The 17,289-nt window shown below is 49.0% G+C and overlaps 1 protein-coding gene across 1 annotated transcript in view; it reads right to left on the reverse strand.

Moving 5' to 3' along the window:
- The window catches only part of lhcgr (luteinizing hormone/choriogonadotropin receptor), a 227,068-nt gene that overhangs the window by 155,251 nt on the left and 54,528 nt on the right, over positions 1-17,289 (reverse strand). The window lies entirely within an intron of this gene.

Below are 17,289 nucleotides of genomic sequence, written 5' to 3' on the forward strand. Positions count from 1 at the left end.
TACGAACAATCTTAAATTGTTTGTCACTGTAATTTTTTACATAATGAGGATTATATAGCAAATGTTATTCAATCGTAGAATCACAGCCGGGATTCTCCGAGCCTCCGCCCCGGGTCTGACGCCGGGAGGCGAACCTCCGGCGATCAGAGAATCGGTGCCAGGCGCGCGCGGTCGACACGGCGCGGGTCGGGGGCCGTTGAAAGTGGCTCCCGTGGCGATTCTCCGCAGTCGATCAGCCGAGTTCCTGCCGGCGTGGTTCACGTATGGTTCCACCAGGAGGGTGCTCGCCGCCGCGTCTGCAGTGGCCGTCCTGGTGGGGGTGGGGGGGCATCAGTCTCCAGGGGGGCGTCCACGACGGCCAGGCCCGTGATCGGGTGCCACCGATCGTGGGTGCGCGTGATCTGGGGGGAGCCTACCTTCTTCCGTGCCGGCCGCTGTGTGGGTCAGCCATGTGCGCAGGGCCGGCACGGAAGCGGCCGCTGCACGCATGCGCGGACCCGCGGCTGGCAGTGCAGGGTCGTGTATCGGCAGCCGGAGCTGTTGGCCACAGAATCGCTGGGCCAAGAGGCCCGTTGACGCCGGCTTGGAACACTCCGGTGTTTACGCCGGCATCAACACTTAACCGCTGTTTTGAAGAATCCTGGCCCACATCTTTTGTTGGGTACCACGTTTTGAATTTTGCAAGTACGGGCTGGTCGCACAGTCTATACGTGCCAGTTACGAACAACGGAAGGGCCATGTTTTTGATAGAAACTGATGGTCTTTAGGACGTACAGCCTACATACCCAGCATCACACTGGCACTGAAATTCAACTACCACATTACTCATTTATGTGATGAACAGAATGTATCTTTGACTTGACGGCAGCTTCCTGTTCGCGGTGAGTATCACTCGTGTTGCTGCTGCACAGCTAGCTTCACCCGTGGCTCAAACCTCTGAGATACTTTGCCCTTCCATCAGGGTAATCTGAGGTAGACTGGGCACGTTCAGGGCCTAAAGCCACCTTAGGCCCGCTCATACGTTTGTGTGATATACAGGGTGAAATAATCTGATTAGGGTAGCCATTACCCTGCAGGAAGTCTTTGGTCTGCCCAATTTCAGCATCAGGATTGCATGTTGAGGCAGCCCGGTGGCGCAGTGGTTAGCATTGCTGCCTCACAACGCCGAGGTCCCAGGTTCGATCCCGGCTCTGGGTCACTGTCCGTGTGAAGTTTGCACATTCTCCCCGTGTTTGCGGGGGTTTCGCCCCCACAACCCAAAGATGTGCAGGGTAGGTGGATTGGCCACACTAAATTGCCCCTTAATTGGGAAAAATGAGTTGGGTACTCTAAAAAAAATTTTTAAGATTGCATGGTGAGCTTGGGCCCTGTTTACGAGGTTGCCGATATGACCAATCTTACAGCATGTCGAACTGTAAGAATCTTAACGTGCCTGTTGACCAGTGACGGTGGGCTTGCGGTAGACCATGGAAGAAAACCACGGGCAGATTTCTCAACTAGTACGTCAAGGAAAAGGAGTTAATTTGACTGCTTCATTTCAAAGGTAGATTTGAGCACAGGTTGGAGCCTATCAAGGCATGCAAGGAAATTATTACATGTGGCTACGTATTTAAATGCATTTGTGCATACCGGGAGCTCTATATTTAATACAAAGATCTTGTACTTTGCAGACAGAGAGAACATGTACACACACTGCACCTGTTTCATCTAAACAAAATAAGTGACAGCTTGGTTCATTCCTCAGGGCAAGCCTTGAAATCAGAGTCAGGCTACCTGATTTAAATTTTCAAACAAATGCTTAGCCATTAACTGTCAGTCACTGTCTACTGATGCATTCTATATTGCAACGCCTCTAATGATCAGAGTACACTTGTCAACCAGTCAGCACTTCTTTCCATACAGTATAAACCTGACATTGGTATTCTTGCCACCTTCCTGATGTGTGCAAGGCGAAAAGCTTTGACAATTTTTTTTCAGTAATACTCAAGCTACTAAACAACTATTAATAAACATTTATTAGTGCAGGTTAGACTGAACTCATGTTAGCTTTTCGCTATTATGCATTCCATGCTCAAGCACGCAGCCACTCAGTCACAAATCTAGCGCTGTTGCATGTTGCACTAATAAAAATGAGTAGGCAGCACAAAGTTTACATGCTGACTTCATCGGGAGCAACAGACATGGATTTTCATACATTGCGAGCCCTGCTTTCATTTTCAGGCCAGACTCATCTTTGCACCCTATCAGTCTAACCCAAAATTAGAAATCTCAAATAAGATATGCCTATTGGTACAGGATAACAGTCCACAAAGGATGATAAACTACAAGAAAATGTACTGATGCCTCGGGAGGGAGTGTCACACGCAGTGATGTTAGTTTCAACTTGCTGCAACTGTTTTAGTTCTAGATTGTCAAGAAATAAAAGTGCTTTCGCAATTCAATTATAAATGAAGAGATGGAAGTCAGGAAGTGCAAATGATAATACCATCAAACCCATTGATATATGTTATGACCTCCAAAGGGGCTTGTGCCTGTATTGTATTAGAATCCCCTACGCCCCTTGGAATATGAGCTCCCGGGTGATTAGGGGGCGGAACTTCCTCCCAATTGGAGGATTCTCCACACGATATAAACCCCGGCCTGGGAGCAGGTCGGGAAGAGGACCCTGAAGGGGAGTGGAGAGTGAGAGAGTATTGTATTGAGGAGCAGTTGGAGTATAAACCTAGTTGTATCCTGTCTGTCTGGCTAGGCGTGGAATCCTTACCTGCGGTCCGAGAAAGAGGACAAATGAAAATCAACGTCAAGCATAATTTTTCAAAACTTTGTTTCTCGTATTTGCTTCCATGTAATTTCCTTTCTCTCCACAGAATCCTAAAGGTGTGAATTACATTTCATAGAATTTAGCGCAGAAGGAGGCCATTCGGGCCATCGAGTCTGCACCGGCCCCTGGAAAGAGCATCCTACCTAAGCCCACACCTCCACCCCATCCCCGTAACCCAGCAACCCCACCCAACTGTTTTGGACACTAAGAGCAATTTATCATGGCCAATCCATCTAACCATTCTCATCTTTGGACTGTGGGAGGAAACCGGAGCACCCGGAGGAAACCCACGCAGACACGGGGAGAAAGTGGAAACTCCGCACAGACAGTGACCCAAGCCGGGAAAAGAACCTGGGACCGTGGAGCTGTGAAGCAACTGTGCTAACCACTATGCTACCGTTGCAGTTGGAAGCACAGCAGTCAATCAAGGGGCATATTTTATTCACTTCCTGAATACAAAAGTGAGGACCACTACAATAAACAAAAAACAGTGAACGAAGAAAAGTACATCACAGGAACTGTGCCCTTCGGCCCTCCAAGCCTGTGCCGATCATGACGCCCTAACTTAAAAAAAACTTTCTGCCCTTACTCGGTCTGTATCCCTCTATTTCCTCCCTATTCATGTACCCATCCAGTTGCCTCTTAAATGTTGCTAATGTGCTTCCACCACATCCTCTGGCAGCGTGTTCCAGGCACCCACCACTCTGCATGAAAAACACCCCGCACATCTCCCTTAAACTTTCCCCCTCTCACCTTGAACCTGTGCCCCCTTGTAATTGACACTTCCACCCTTGGAAAAAGCCTCTGACTATCCACTCTGTCTATGCTTCTCATAATTTTATAGACCTCTATCAGGTCTCCCCTCAACCTCCGTCTTTCCAGTGAAAACAATCCTAATTTATTCAACCTCTCCTCTTAGCCAAAACCTTTGATACCAGGCAACATCCTGGTGAACCTTCTTTGCACTCTCTCCAAAGCTTCTACATCCTTCTGATGATGTGGTGACCAGAACTGAACTCCAAATGCAGCCTAACCAAGGTTTTATATAACTGCAATATGATTTCCCAACTTTTGTACTCAATGCCCTGGTTAATGAATGCAAGCATACCATATGCCTTCTTAATCACCTTGGCCACCTGTGCTGCCACTTTTAGGGAATTGTGGACCTGCACGCCCAGATCCTTCTGTACGTTAATGTTCCTTAGGGTTCTGCCATTTACAGTTTAATTCATACCTAGATTTGATCCTCCAAAATGCACCACCTCACATTTTTCGGATTAAACTCCATCTTCCATTTCTGTGCTCAAGCCTCGAATCTATCAATATCCTGTTACTAAAGTCCATATAAACTACATCCACAGCCCTTCCTTCATCAATTTTCGTTGTCACCTCTTAAAAATCTCAATCAAGTTGGTGAGACATGACCTTCCCTGTACAAAACCATGCTGCCTGTCACTAACTAGTCCATTTTCCTCCAAATGTGCACACATCCTGTCCCTTAGTATCTGAGTTTTAAAAATGTTTCTTTCATGTGATCTGGCCATTGCTGGCAAGGCCGATAGTCAACTAATGGTTTGCTAGGACATTTCAGAGGGCAGTTAAGAGTGAACCACATTGCTGTGTGCCTGGAGTCACATGTAGGTCAGGCCGGGCAGGGATGGCAGATTTCCTCCTGGAAAAGACGTTAGTGAACCTGGCAGGTTTTTAACAACAATCGATGATAGTGTCATGGTCAGCTTTACTGAGACCAGCTTTTTTTTCTAAATTCCAGACTTATTAACTGAATACAAATTCCAGCTGCCCTGATGTGACTTGAACCCACGTCTCCAGAGCATTAGTCTGGGCATCTGGATTAGTAATCCAGTGACGTGACCACCATGTTACCATCTCCCCCGAAAAGTAATTAGTGCTAATTAACCTCTGTGCTGTTGTTATATTTGCAATAAGGTACTTCAGTTCATCTATCCAAACCTTTGATAGAATTGATTTGTGCCTCAAAATCTAAATATTCTTTCAGTGATGATCCCAGGTCCCATCTTTGTAAATGAGGTACCCTCAATAATGACGCTTAGAGATTAAACTGTAAAGAAGGCTTTATTAGACTAATAACTATACTACAGCTAGAGACGAGAGCTGACTGCTACACAGACCATGAGGCAGCCCTTTATGTATGGCTCCCAGATGGGCGGAGCCAGAGGCGGAGTCCCCAGGGTTCCAAGCCCGGTCTTAAAGGGGACATCACTTTACATGATGATAAGGCAGTAACCGTTCATCACAGTAAATAACAGTACTGTTTTGGATTAGGATTTGGTTTCATCTCATAGTTCCATGGGTTTTACTTTCTTTTCACTCACATGTAGCTTGGAGATACCAGATTTAGGAACTATAGAGGAAGAGCTCAGCATGGACTAAATGGAATGCAGGCACACTGTGAGCAGGACAAAGGTATATGGGCAAATAACAAATGCAGTTGTAACAAGGTCAGGTGCATTTAAAATGGATAATGTACCTGGTCCAAACAATTTGCACCCATAAGATGTTTTAGCTGCATTTGAGTAAATTAGTTACATTCAAAAAATATTCCAGAAGATTGGAAAGTGAATAACGTAATTCCAAAATTCCTTGCTTAAACCTCTCTGTCCCCTCTACATCCTTTCCTCCATTAAGACACACCTTAAAATCTACCTCGTTTACCAAACTTTTGGGCATCTGCTCAAATATCTGGTCATGTGGTTCAGCACCAAAGTTTGTTTGATGAAGTGTCATGGGGTGGACTTTCTACGTGAAAGGCATTGGGTAAATATATAATGTTGCCTCTCCCTATTCTTTCTGTTGAAGTGCCTCACTTTGCATTTCTCTGCATTAAATTGCATCTGCTATGTGTCTGCCCATTTTGTCAATCGATGTCCTCCCGAAACATATACTCATCACCCACTGAATTTCTGAGTTTTGTGTCATTTGCAAAGTTTGAAAAGGGCTGGTGCCGTTATACGAGGGATATTGGGAACAAATTCTCAAAGGTTTCAAATAGTTACAAGATAGAAGGCAAATATTTAGGAACAGTGCGATCAGTTTTGGAAAGATTTATACTTTGTCGGTAATCAGAGCGACAGGTGGCAAATACTAAATGGAATGCAGGCACACTGTGAGCAGGACAAAGGTATATGGGTTGGTTGGTAAAGCTATTTAACTATCAACCAGGTACTTAGCTGAAGTTAAATAGATAAGTAAAGTACAGGTTGTACTATAGAGAAACACAGTGAACTTGAGAGGTTATTTCTGTTTAAGATACCAGTCAAACCTCAAATGGAAGTGTGTGCATAGTTTTTTCACTGAAATAATTTTATAATAACAACCCTTGGAAGACTATAGAGTCAGTCAATGAAGGTGATTCCAAACATTTGGAATTCAGGTTTTGGAAAAAGCATTTGGGAAGTGGATACTGTAGCGTAGTGGCTGTCACTGGACTAGTAATCCAGAAACTTGGGTTAATTATCTCAAGACATGATTCAAATCCCACCAACACACCTAGGGATTTTAAATCCAGTTAATTAAAAAGATCTGGAATTTAAAAAAGCTAGCGCCAAAAATGTTGACAATAAAACTACTGGACTGTCATATGAACCCATCTGGTTCACTTGTGTCCTTTAGGGAATGAAATCTGTCATCCTTGCGTGGTCTGACTCCAAATCCACAGCAAAGCACTTGACATCCAACTGCCCTTCGAATTGGCCCAGCAAGCCACAGGTTGCATCAAAGCACCACATAAAATTATAAGAAAATAAAACTGGACGGATCACCTGGCATCAACTCAGGAACTGGCTCAACAATGACACACTCAGCCCAGTCAATCCTACAAAGATGTCCCAACTAAAGTCTGGGGACTTGTGCTAAATTTGGGAGACCTCACCCACAGACTAGTTGAGCAACAGCCTGACAGTTATACTCAAAGAATCAAATATTCAACAAATGTGCCAAGTCCCATCAACATTCCTGGGCCTGTCCTGCCATGACCCACCCATGTTCATAGTGATACATGCAAAGGTAGCGGCACAGGGGTATATAGTCAGGAGCAGTTGGCCTTGGGAGGTTTCAACATTGACTCCGGACACCATGACGTTTCATAGCATCAGATCAAATAAGAACAAGAGAAATTACTGCTGATCACCACCTACCCTCCTCCCTCAAATCAAGTACACCATGTCAAACACAACTTGTAAAAAGCATCAAAGATAGCAAGGGCACAGGCTGTACCCTTGGTGGAGAAGGTCAATGTCCATCAAGAGTGCTTTGGGAACAACACATTTGCCAAGCCCTGAAGAACATGGCGGCACGGTAGCACAGTGGTTAGCACTGTTGTTTCACAGCTCCAGGGTCCCAGGTTCGATTTTTGGCTTTGGTCACTGTCTGTGCGGAGTCTGCACGTTCTCCCCCTGTCTGCGCGGGTTTCCTCCGGGTGCTCCGGTGTCCTCCCACAAAGTGTGCAGGTTAGGTGGATTGGCCGTGCTAAATTGCCCCTTAGTGTTCAAAAAGGTTAAGTGGGGTTATTGGGTTGCGGGGATAGGGAGGAGGGGTGGGCTTAAGTAGGATGGTCTTTCCAAGGGTCGGTGCAGACTCGATGGGCCAAATGGCCTCCATCTGCACTGTAAATTCTATGATTCTATGAACATGGTTGTCAAACTGGGTCTGCGGCAGGTGGTGAGAGAACTAACATAAGATCAACCTCCCTCCTCATCAATCAATCTGTCGCAGATGCATCTGACAGTGTTGACGGGAGTGACTGCATAGTCCTGGCAGAGACGGTGGAGGGATGCAATTGGAAAACAGGCATGTGGATCCTGATATGTGATTAACGCACCAATGTCCATAGTGATACATGCAGACGGCACACAAACCTTGCGCTGTCTGTTAATTAAAATGATGGTGGCAAATGGGGCCCAGCGAAGCTGGAAAACAGGCGAGCTTCGACCGACTGTCTACCAGGGAGGACTGTCTACCTGAGACGAGCAAGGGGTGCAGTTTATGAACATGGAGATAAGGCATGTTAGTAGGTCAGCTCCGGAGGCAAGCGGCGGCAAGAGAAATTCTTCAGGTGAGGGATAGGGCAGGGAAGTTGGTGGTGGCTCCGGAGCTGATTAACAAGATTTTTGAGGAGTTTTATGAGTGGTTGTACAGGTCAGAGCCACCTGGGGGAGACCGTGAGATGCAGGAATTTCTAGATGGGTGAGTTCGCCCAGTCAGCCAGAGAAGACACAGCCAGAGTGAGACAGCAAAGTGTGAGTTTGGGAATTTGAATCTAGGTGGAAATTCGAAGCTGGGTGGGGAGGAAGTGCTTTTTATCCCTGGTAAGTGACTGGTAAGTAGTTTTTCTGCTTTCTTTTTCTTTTCATTGTATATTTATTTATTTTTTCTTCATTTATTATTTGTTTTTTGGAAATTGTAGTTGTTGAAGTTAACCGAAGGTTTAAGACATGGCAGGAGATCTCATACCCGTGTCATGGTCCTCGTGTGCTATGTGGGAGCTCAGGGACACGTCCACTGTCCCTGGCACCTTCACATGCAAGAAGTGTGTCCAGTTGCAGCTTCTGTTAGACCGCTTGACGGCTCTGGAGCCGTGGATGGACTCATTTTGGAGAATCCGCGATGCTGAGGACATCGTGGATAGCACGTTAAGCGAGTTGGTCACACCGCAGGTGAAAGGTATTGTGGGAGATAGAAAATGGGTGACCAAAAGACAGAGCAAGAGTAGGAAGGCAGTGCAGGTGTCCCCTGCGGTCATCTCCCTGTAAAACAGATATACCGCTTTGGATACGGTTGAGGGAGATGGCTCACCAGGGGAAGGCAGCAGCAGCCAGGTCCATGGCACCATGGCTGGCTCTGCTGCGCAGCTGGGCAGGAAGAAGAATGGCAGGGCTATAGTGATAGGGGACTCAATCATAAGGGGAATAGACAGGCGGTTCTGCGGACGCAATCGAGACTCCAGGATGGTATGTTGCCTCCCTGGTGCAAGGGTCAAGGATGTCTTGGAGCGGCTGCAGGACATTCTGGAGGGGGGGGGGGGGGGTGAACAGCCAGCTGTCGTGGTGCACATAGGCACCAACAATATTGGTAAAAAACGGGACGAGGTCCTACAAGCTGAATTCAGGGAGTTAGGAGTGAAACTAAAAGTAGGACCTCAAAAGTAGTAATCTCAGGATTGCTACCAGTGCCACGAGCTACTCAGAGTAGGAATGTCAGGATAGATAGGATGAATGCGTGGCTCGAGAGATGGTGCAAGAGGGAGGGATTCAAATTCCTGGGGTATTGAAACCGGTTCTGGGGAGGTGGGACAGTACAAACCGGACGGTCTGCACCTGGGCAGGACTGGAACCGATGTCCTAGGGGGGGGGGGGTTTGCTAGAGCTGTTGGGGAGAGTTTAAACTCATGCGGCAGGGGGGATGGGAACCGATGCAGGAAGTTGGAAGGTAGTATAACAGGGACAGAAACAAAAGGCAGTAAGGGGGAAAGTGTAAGGCAGAGAAGCCATAGTCAAAAATCAAAAAGGGCGACAGTACAAGGTACAGTGACTGAGGGGAGCTCAGTGAATAGGACCAGGAATATTAAAAAGAATAAAACGGGAAGTAAAAACATTAATGGTAAGCGACGCGGCAGGTTGTTACATGAAGGTATGGGTAAAACGACAAGGAAAATTAGGAGAAAAGTTAAGAGGAAGTATAACTTCGGAGAGGTTACTGATCGAGGTGTTAAGATTCAGAATACAGGTAAAAAAGCCAACATAAGTGTACTCTACCTGAATGCTCGTAGTATTCGGAATAAGGTAAATGAGTTGATGGCGCAAATCATCGTGAATGACTATGATTTAGTGGCCATTACTGAAACATGGTTAAAGGATGGTCACGACTGGGAGTTAAATATCCGAGGGTATCAAACTATTCGGAAGGACAGAGTGGATGGTAAGGGCGGTGGTGTAGCTCTGTTATTTAAGGACGACATTCGGGCAATAGTAAGGGAAAGCACCAGTACTATGGAGGATAAGGTTGAATCCATTTGGGTGGAAATCAGGAATAGTAAGGCGGAAAAGTCACTGATAGGAGTAGTGTATAGGCCACCAAACAGTAACATTATGGTGGGGCAGGCAATAAACAAAGAAATAACGGATGCATGTAGAAATGGTACAGTAGTTATCATGGGGGATTTTAATCTACATGTCGATTGGTTTAACCAGGTCGGTCAAGGCAGCCTCGAGGAGGAGTTTATAGAATGTATCCGCGATAGAACAGTATGTCATGGAACCTACGAGGGAACAAGCGGTCCTAGATCTGGGACGACATTCTCCGTTATCGGCGCGATGTCCGCCGACCGGCGCCAAAAACGGCGCAAATCCCACCTGCATCGCGCCGCCCCAAACGTCGCTAAGTCTCCAGCCCGAAATGGGCTAGCAGCGACGTGACGCTATCTGCGCTGGCTCACCTGGTTCACGCCGTGCGGCGTCATGCACGCCGCATGGCGTGACGGCTCATAAGACGCGCTGCTCCCCCCACCCGACCAGAAGACCCAACCGGATGGCCGCCCGCCGCTCAGCCCTGAGGTTCCAGTCCCGCGACATTGAGGCGCTCCTGGACACAGTGGAGCAGAGGAGGGAGGCCCTGTTTCCCGGGAACGGCCGCAGAGTTGCCCCACGCCACAGCCGGCGTCTGTGGAGGGAGGTGGCAGAGGCCGTCACCGCAGTGGCCCTGACACCACGGACAGGCACCCAGTGCCACAAGAAGGTGAACGACCTCGTCAGAGCAGCCAGGGTGAGTCCCCCCTCCCTGCCCGATATCCATATCCCCCATATCCCCCCTCCCCCATATCCTCCATATCCCCCCTCCCCCATATCCCCCCTCCCCCATATCCCCCTCCCCCATATCCCCCCTCCCCCATATCCCCCTCCCCCATATCCCCCCCTCCCCCCTCCCCCCATATCCCCCATATCCACCCTCCCCATATCCCCCATCCTCCATATCCCCCATATCCCCCTCCCCATATCCCCCCTCCCCCATATCCCCCTCCCCCATATCCCCATATCCCCCCTCCCCCATATCCCCATATCCCCCCTCCCCCTTATCCCCCCTCCCCCATATCCCCCCTCCCCCCATATCCCCCCTCCCCATAGCCCCCTCCCCCATATACCCCCTCCCCCATATCCCCTATATCCCCCCTCCCCATATCCCCTCCCCATATCCCCCCTCCCTCATATCCCCCATATTCGCCCTCCCTCATATCCCCCATATCCCCCTCCCCATATCCCCCTCCCCCATATCCTCCATATCCCCCGTCCCCCATATCCCCAAGTGAATCCAGCCCTAACCTTAACCTCTGCAATACACGCGCAACCGATGGCGTGCATTCATATACCTGTCTAACACTGTTGCCTTTTACCCCTGCCACCACCCCCCACAGGAGAAGCGCGCGCACAACACCAGGGAGCATGTGAGGACTGGAGGAGGCCCAGCTGATGAGAGGCCACTGACCGAACATGGGGAAAGGGCCCTGGAAAGGCTGGCGGACCTGAGGACCGGGAGGTTGCTGATGCAGAGGTCGGGGGCCCACCAGCAAGTGAGCCACCGACAGCCCATCCCCATATCCCCCCCTCCCCCATATCGCCCATATCCCCCCTCCCCCATATCACCTGATCACTGCCTGCGTGTCTAACCATGCATGCTTCATTGTGTATCGCAGGAGCAAACGTCGAGGCACCCATCCCCGCAGATGCAGACCGCCCTCATGATGCCCCTCGGAGACCACGGGAGACGGAGAGACCCGGACCCTCTGGCATGCGACGCCCGCATGATACCCCTCGGAGACCACGGGAGTCGGAGAGACCCGGACCCTCTGGCATGCGACGCCCGCATGATGCCCCTCGGAGACCACGGGAGACGGAGAGACCTGGAGCAACAGGGAGACGACGCCCCCGTCTCATGCGGGTGCGGCGACGCAGGCATGTGCCACCCAGTGACGAGAGGGGCAGCCACAGGCCCCCGTCACAGCCGAGCCACGAAACCACAACCCAGGACACCCCTACCCAGGAAACTGAAATACAGGACAGTGACACAGATTGGATGGGTGGAGACGAACCGACACCCCAAAGTGGCATGGACTCAGAGTTGGACGATGCGCACCACACAACGCCACTGCTGTCACCAACATGTGAGGTTATCCATTTTAAAAATGGGAAGCTGGCGTAGTGGCTGCTGAGGGAATCGGAAAAGGTGAGTAGCCATCTTCGAAATCGGGCAGTCAGCCCAGGGGCTCTACCGCTGCTGCCCCAGCACTCGGGTGAGATGGGGCAGCCCCCCGGGGAGTTGGGGGGGGGGGCGGAGTGAGCAGGTTGGCCTCCATCGGTCGGGAGTCACCCTTAGGCTGGGAGGGTGGGTATGAGGCTCGATGCCCATGGATCCTAAAGTCCGCCTCTTGGACTGTGTATATACATAACGAGCAGCTTCAGCTGCCGCCTGTCCATCCCACTGAACATTCCCAGGGCACGGTCCTGACTGTGGTAATACGGTGAAGGATGCTTTAACTCCCTCTGACTGTGAGCAGCCTGTGGCTGCACAGCTGAAGGCTATTACTAATAGGGAATTGGCAATGTTAGTTATATGAGCACTCAGCTTCTGAGTGGAATCCCGTGGGTACATGTGCCGTGTCGGAGGCGAGTGTTATTGCCTAGCATCCCAATCAAACTGTGAGGCTTGGACACTTTGCCTGAACCCTGGAAGCATCAATACCACAAGGGCAGCACCCAACAATCAAACACCATCTCTGCATCTGGGACATGTTCTTCAGTGACTGTGACACGCTCTGGAGTGCCTTGGAAAGTTTCACGTGTGGCTGGGACCCCTCCCCAGTGACTGGGACATACTGTCGAGGTACTCAGTCAAGTCCGTCACGGACTGAGCAACGCCTTGAACACCACCAATCATGATGCTGACCTCGTGCTGCAGGCTTCCACTGCAGACGCCACCCTAGCAGTGTTGACCTCAGTGCCAGGCATTGCTGGCACCATCTCCTGCGCCCGTAGCCTTTGAGACTCCTCCAATTGACTATGGACCTGCTGGAGTGTCGCTGACATCTCCACCCTAGCGTCTGAATCAGCTCTGAGATAACCTGGCCCAGAGATCCGGCATCTGACTGGGACCCAGCTGGACCAGTGAGAAGGAAGGTCATTATGTCTGACATGAACAACTCACATCCGACAGGCCACCGGAGTGAAGGAGCAGTAGATGCTCACTTCTGCGGTGCTGGCCAACCTCGCTGTTGGTGACCACTCTGCCCTCGGTCACCCTGCTACCTCGAGGGCCCGTTCCTTATAGAGAGTGAGGAATTTGGGGTCCAGCACCCTGTCTGGGCCCTTTCTCACCTGTTAAAGGCTAATTTCTCCTGCGGGGACAAAGCGAGGACATTGTGAGCCACACGCTTCATGCATCGGGGTGGGGGGGGGGGGGGGGGGGGGGGCCTATGGCGGGTGACAACTGTGGGCACAGCTGCTGGGCATGGATGGATTGTGCTGGTGGGTGCCAGGGTGTGTTGGGACACAGGCGTGGTATTGTGCTGGGAGGTGGAGGTATGCAGTGCCAGCTGCTGACTTGAGGGGCCGGGGGTGGCCTGCGTGACGGGTGCCAGGGGGCCGATGTCAACTCACCCGTGCGGCTCGGTGGATGGGCTTATTATGACAGTGGACTTTGGTGGCTGCGGGCCTTATTTGGCCAGTCTGCCACTGTTGTCCTGCCTGTTGTTGGCCCTAGATTGTGCTTCTCCGCTGGTTGACATTCCCTCTGGTCTTCCTTTTGCCCTTGAGTTCATCCCCCTGCAGCTGTGCCCCTTGCGTCTCGCAGTCTTGTTGTGAATTTTTATCCCCTCTCCGTTCCCCCCCACCCCTTCCCCTTCCTTTGCTATCCAATGTTGAGGTGATCTGACTGGAGATTTTAAGATTATGTTGAGAACTGGCAAAGTTGATTCATGTGTTTTCTGCATTACAACAGTGACTACACTTCCAAAGCACCCCATTAGTTGTAAAGCATTTTGAGTCGTCCAGTGATCATTAAAAGTGCTATAAAAATGCAAGTTATTCTTTCTTTCTGGAGAACCTGTCACTATGCTGAAAGGTTCAGATGCAGAACAGGTAGTTTGCTATCATGGTGGCCTTTTCCTGCTTTGCAGCTTTATTGACTGCCCTTCCACAGCCAAATAACCCATGAGACCTCATCCAACAAGATGGGTAGGTGATTTAAAACATAGAACATACATACAGTGCAGAAGGAGGCCATTCGGCCCTTCGAGTCTGCACTGACCCACTGAAGCCCTCACTTCCACCCTATCCCTGTAACCCAATAACCTGTCTTAACCTTTTTGGTCACTAAGGACAATTTATCATGGCCAATCTACCTAATCTGCACGTCTTTGGACTGTGGGAGGAAACCGGAGCACCCGGAGGAAACCCACGCAGACGCGGGGAGAACAAAGATCTTTTGTCAGTGCCCCAGTTATATAATGAGAGCACAGGGTAGCTTTCATTTCCTTCCTTTTATGGCATGTTATGAGATTCCAGCAATGGAGAGGGAAAAATTATTCCCTTTAATCAACTGTTGTCCCCTTGTTCAAGAAGGGGAGTAGAGACAACCCCGGTAACTATAGACCAGTGAGCCTTACTTCTGTTGTGGGCAAAATCTTGGAAAGGTTTATAAGAGATAGGAAGTATAATCTGGAAAGGAATAATTTGATTAGAGATAGTCAACACGGTTTTGCCTCACAAACCTTATTGAGTTCTTTGAGAAGGTGACCAAGCAGGTGGATAAGGGTAAAGCAGTTGATGTGGTGTATATGGATTTCAGTAAAGCGTTTGATAAGGTTCCCCATGGTAGGCTGCTGCAGAAAATACGGAGGCATGGGATTCAGGGTGATTTAGCAGTTTGGATCAGAAATTGGCTAGCTGGAAGAAGACAAAGGGTGGTGGTTGATGGGAAATGTTCAGACAGGAGTCCAGTTACTAGTGGTGTACCACAAGGATTTGTTTTGGGGCCACTGCTGTTTGTCATTTTTATAAATGACCTGGAGGAGGGCTTAGAAGGATGGGTGAGTAAATTTGCAGATGACACTAAAGTCGGTGGAGTTGTGGACAGTGCGGACGGATGTTACAAGTTACAGAGGGACATAGATAAGCTGCAGCGCTGGGCTGAGAGGTGGCAAATGGAGTTTAATGCAGAAAAGTGTGAGGTGATTCATTTTGGAAGGAATAACAGGAAGGCAGAGTACTGGGCTAATGGTAAGATTCTTGGCAGTGTGGATGAGCAGAGAGATCTCGGTGTCCATGTACATAGATCCCTGAAAGTTGCCACCCAGGTTGAGAGGGTTGTTAAGAAGGCGTACGGTGTGTTAGCTTTTATTGGTAGAGGGATTGTGTTTCGGGCCATGAGGTCATGTTGCATCTGTACAAAACTCTGGTGCGGCTGCATTTGGAGTATTGCATGCAATTCTGGTCGCCGCATTATAGGAACGATGTGGAAGCATTGGAAAGGGTGCAGAGGAGATTTACCAGACTGTTGGCTGGTATGGAGGGAAGATATTATGTGGAAAGGCTGAGGGACTTAAGGCTGTTTTTGTTGGAGAGAAGAAGGTTAAGAGGTGACTTAATTGAGGCATACAAGATGATCAGAGGATTGGATAGGGTGGACAGTGAGAGCCTTCTTCCTCGGATGGTGATTCTAGAACGAGGGGACATAGCTTTAAATTGAGGGGAGATAGATATAAGACAGATGTCAGAGGTAGGTTCTTTACTCAGAGAGTAGTGAGGGCGTGGAATGCCCTGCCTGCAACAGTAGTGGACTCGCCAACACTAAGGGCATTCAAATGGTCATTGGATAGACATATGGACGAGAAGGGAATAGTGTAGATGGGCTTTCGATTGGTTTCACAGGTCGGCGCAACATCGAGGGCCGAAGGGCCTGTACTGCGCTGTAATGTTCTATGTTCTATGTTCTATGTTTGAATGGCAAAAGATAATAATAATAACCTTTTATTGTCACAAGTATGAAGTTACTGTGAAAAGCCCCTAGTCGCCACATTCCGGTGCCTGTTCGGGTACGCTGGTACGGGTACTGAACCCGAGCTGCTGGCCTTGTTCTGCATCACAAACCAGCTGATGTGCATTGGGGAGGTGGTGGTGTAGTGGTATTGTCACTGAACTAGTAATCTAGAGACTCAGGATAATGGTCTGGGGACCAGGGTTCGAACCCTACCACCGCAGATGCTGAAATAAAAATCTGGAACTAAAAGTCTTAATGATGACCGTGAAACCATTGTTGCTTGCCATAAAAACCCATCTGGTTCGCTAATTTCTTGGTCTAACCTACATATGACTCCAAATCCACAGTAATGTGGTTGATTCTTAAATGCCCTCAGGCAGGGGCAGTAAATGCTGGTTCAGCGAACGACGCTCACATTCCATAAGGAAATGTTTTCAAAATGATAAGGGATCTTGAACAAAGTGGTAGCTCTGCACTAGACTCAAATCTTACTTCAAAACTTTCCTTGCATCCATTGATGAAGCATCCATTATGAAGCACAATTAACAATTCCACGTCAATTACATGTGAGGTAATTTGGTGACTTGTGAAATCACCATCACTTCACAATTATATACAATATTGTAGAAAGCATCTCATAATTGTTTCATAGAAACATATTGAAGCAAAAATGAACATTGAGGAGCAGAGGGAGGTGGAGAGGTTTACGGAGCGAATTATAGAGCACAGGGTTTATAACCAATAGTTATAGCACAGCCACCAATAATGGGGCAAAGGTCATACGGCATCCACGTAAGGTCAGAGTCAGAGGAAAGAAGGGGCCTTGAGGGTTGCAGATCTAAAGGAAGTTAAAGAGCTATGGAGGGATGAGGCCATGAAGGGACTTAAATTGGGAGGCATTCAGGAATTAGGAAGCAATGTAGGTTAGTGAGTACAGGGGTAATAGATCAGCAAGACTTAGTGCAGGTTAGAGTGTGGGCAGCAGAGATTAGGATGAATAAAAGTTCATAGAGGGGAAGATGGTAGGCATTGGAAAGTTGAGTCTGGAAGTGAAAAAGACTTTGGGCAGGATTCTTGATTTCCCGGTGGTGTGCCGTTCGCTGGCGGCAGGATTCTGTCTTGCCGCCGCTTGTTAATGGGATTTTCCATTGAAACCACCACACGCCGCCGGGAAACCCGCAGGCAGGGGTGGGAAAAGTGAATCGCAGCGACCAGAGAATTCCGGCCTTTGAGTGGGAGATTTTTGCAGCAGAATGGTTGAGTAAGAGGTGGAAACAAATGACGTTATGGAGGTGAACAAATTTGTGTTGATGAGGGTTCTGGGTTAAATTATGAGCTGCAATTGCAAACAATCTACTTCAACCTGAGGCAGCGGGTGCACAGGAAAGTGGAACCAGTTTGAGGGT

Source organism: Scyliorhinus torazame, chromosome 1, assembly GCF_047496885.1.
Source record: "Scyliorhinus torazame isolate Kashiwa2021f chromosome 1, sScyTor2.1, whole genome shotgun sequence".
NCBI lineage: Eukaryota > Metazoa > Chordata > Chondrichthyes > Carcharhiniformes > Scyliorhinidae > Scyliorhinus > Scyliorhinus torazame.